The sequence below is a fragment of the Ascidiella aspersa genome, chromosome 5, assembly GCF_963924565.1.
Source record: "Ascidiella aspersa chromosome 5, kaAscAspe10.2, whole genome shotgun sequence".
Classification (NCBI taxonomy): Eukaryota; Metazoa; Chordata; class Ascidiacea; order Phlebobranchia; family Ascidiidae; genus Ascidiella; species Ascidiella aspersa.
The window spans coordinates 14,131,555-14,134,172 of NC_139451.1; the positions used below are offsets into that span (position 1 = coordinate 14,131,555).

General features: G+C 60.7%; 1 non-coding gene and 2 pseudogenes across 1 annotated transcript; all 3 read right to left on the minus strand.

Moving 5' to 3' along the window:
- Nucleotides 1-1,112, minus strand: part of LOC146144723 (large subunit ribosomal RNA) — a 3,680-nt pseudogene extending 2,568 nt beyond the window's left edge.
- A 248-nt stretch (nucleotides 1,113-1,360) lies between these two features.
- LOC146144724 (5.8S ribosomal RNA) lies at nucleotides 1,361-1,514 on the minus strand. The gene has a single exon (XR_014499060.1). It is a non-coding gene; the product is annotated as a 5.8S ribosomal RNA (ribosomal RNA).
- Nucleotides 1,515-1,769: 255 nt separating this feature from the next.
- Nucleotides 1,770-2,458, minus strand: LOC146144725 (small subunit ribosomal RNA; annotated as a pseudogene; the record flags this gene model as incomplete).
- Nucleotides 2,459-2,618: the final 160 nt, after the last annotated feature.

Genomic DNA, 2,618 nt, shown 5'->3' on the forward strand with positions numbered 1-2,618 from the left:
TTGACGATCGATTTGCACGTCAGAATCGCTACGGTCCTCCACCAGAGTTTCCTCTGGCTTCAACCTCTTCAGGCATAGTTCACCATCTTTCGGGTCCCAACGCGAACGCTCTCGCTCGACCTCTCCGGCAAAGCGGGACGAGATCGGCCGGTGATGCGGCCGCCGCGAACGACGACGTCTCACCTCCGCCGGACCGCGCCGACATTCACTTTCACTGCGCCCATGGGTTTCGTACTGCCCCGTGCTCGCGCTCACGTTAGACTCCTTGGTCCGTGTTTCAAGACGGGTCGGGAAGGTGGCTGACTTCAGCCGCGGACCCCGTGCGCCTCGCGAAACGACACCGGAAGCGCGACCGAGACGAAGAGGCTGGGCACTGAGAACAGTCCCCGACCCACGACGCCCCAGCCGGCACCGGGCGCTCGGCCCCGAAGGGCAGACGCGGCGATCTCTCCTCGCCCGAACGGCGGGCCGACGGACACGCGCGCCTATAGTACCCGACCGAGGCCGGGTTACCTTGCGCGCGGCCTTCTCGCCGCCGTCCAGACGGTCGCGGCCTTCGCCCGGCGCTAGTGCGCTGGTCCCCGATCGGGCGGCGCCGCCGGCGGCCCGTGAGGGTCCGCACGACAACGTCGCCGACAGGGGGCCGGCTGAAAGCGACCGGGCGACCCGACAGGCCCTCCCGTTTGCCTCTCGACGGTTTCACGTACTCTTTAACTCTCTCTTCAAAGTGCTTTTCAACTTTCCCTCACGGTACTTGTTCGCTATCGGTCTCGTGACCGTATTTAGCCTTAGATGGAGTTTACCACCCGCTTTGGGCTGCATTCCCAAACAACCCGACTCTGGGAAGACGCCGTAGCGCGCCCGCCTGTCGCCGCCATGGGCCTGACACCCGCTCTGGGAAAAGGCCTCGATCAGAAGGACGCGGGCGACCGGCGAAGCGCGCCGTGACGAATTCCGTACGCCACAATTCCGCGCACTCCAAAAGCGCGCGGATTCGGCGATGGGCACATCCCGCTTCACTCGCCGTTACTGAGGGAATCCTCGTTAGTTTCTTTTCCTCCGCTTAGTAATATGCTTAAATTCAGCGGGTAGCCTCGTCCGACCTCAGGCCGAAAGTAAGGACCGGGACTATTCTTCCCGTTCCGCGCTCGCCGTCGGCGCCGCGCGCCGCCGCGCACCTCGATTCCCGCCCTTGAGCCGCCAGCCGTTGGCCTCTTCGAGGTCGACTCGCCGCCGCCGCGCGGGATTCTGGTCGCGATCGTCGCGCATCGTGCCGTGCTGTCTTGAGCGGGACGGGCGCTCGCGCGTCCGACGCCGCAGCAGCCGCGCGGAGAAATCCCCGCGCGGAACGTTTGCAACGCGACCCTGAGGCGGGCGCGGCCCCGGGATTGACCCGAGGCCGCAATTTGCGTTCAGAACGTCGATGCTCAATGTGTCCTGCAATTCACACTAATTCACGCAGCTAGCTGCGTCCTTCATCGACTCACGAGCCGAGTGATCCACCGCCAAGAGCCATCCACGATTGTTTCGCTCGCACAGTGCCTCGCACTATAGGGTGACAAAATAGACCGCGCCGAGCGGTCGGCCAGGCCGACGCTTGAAGCCGGAGCGCGCGGCACCGCGGCACTCGACGCGCAAACATTACCGGGTGACCGAATCGCCGGCCGGCGCGCCGCTCCTCGCGGGTCGGGCGCCGGGTAGCAAAGACTTTTTCTCTCGCTTGTCCGAGTTTCGCGTTCGCCGAAGCGTTTGCGAGACCGTTAATGATCCTTCCGCAGGTTCACCTACGGAAACCTTGTTACGACTTTTACTTCCTCTAAATGATCAAGTTAGATCGTCTTCTCGGACGCCGGCTCGACCGTTGCCGGCCGCGCCAGGTCCAATCGGAGGACCTCACTAAACCATTCAATCGGTAGTAGCGACGGGCGGTGTGTACAAAGGGCAGGGACGTAATCAACGCGAGCTAATGACTCGCGCTTACTGGGAATTCCTCGTTCAAGGGAAATAATTGCAATTCCCTATCCCTAGCACGACCGGGGTTCAGCGGGTTACCCAGACCTGTCGGCCAAGGCGAGCACATGCTGATCCGGTCAGTGTAGCGCGCGTGCGGCCCCGAACATCTAAGGGCATCACAGACCTGTTATTGCTCAATCTCGTGTGGCTAAACGCCACTAGTCCCTCTAAGAAGTTAGACGCCGACCGATTGGGTCGCGTAACTAGTTAGCAAGCCAGAGTCTCGTTCGTTATCGGAATTAACCAGACAAATCGCTCCACCAACTAAGAACGGCCATGCACCACCACCCACAGAATCAAGAAAGAGCTCTCAATCTGTCAATCCTCACTGTGTCCGGGCCGGGTGAGATTTCCCGTGTTGAGTCAAATTAAGCCGCAGGCTCCACTCCTGGTGGTGCCCTTCCGTCAATTCCTTTAAGTTTCAGCTTTGCAACCATACTTCCCCCGGAACCCAAAGACTTTGGTTTCCCGCAAGCTGCCGGAGAGGTCGTAAAACTAACGCCCCCGATCGCTAGTTGGCATCGTTTATAGTCAGAACTAGGACGGTATCTGATCGTCTTCGAACCTCTGACTTTCGCTCTTGATTAAAGAAAACATTCTTGGCA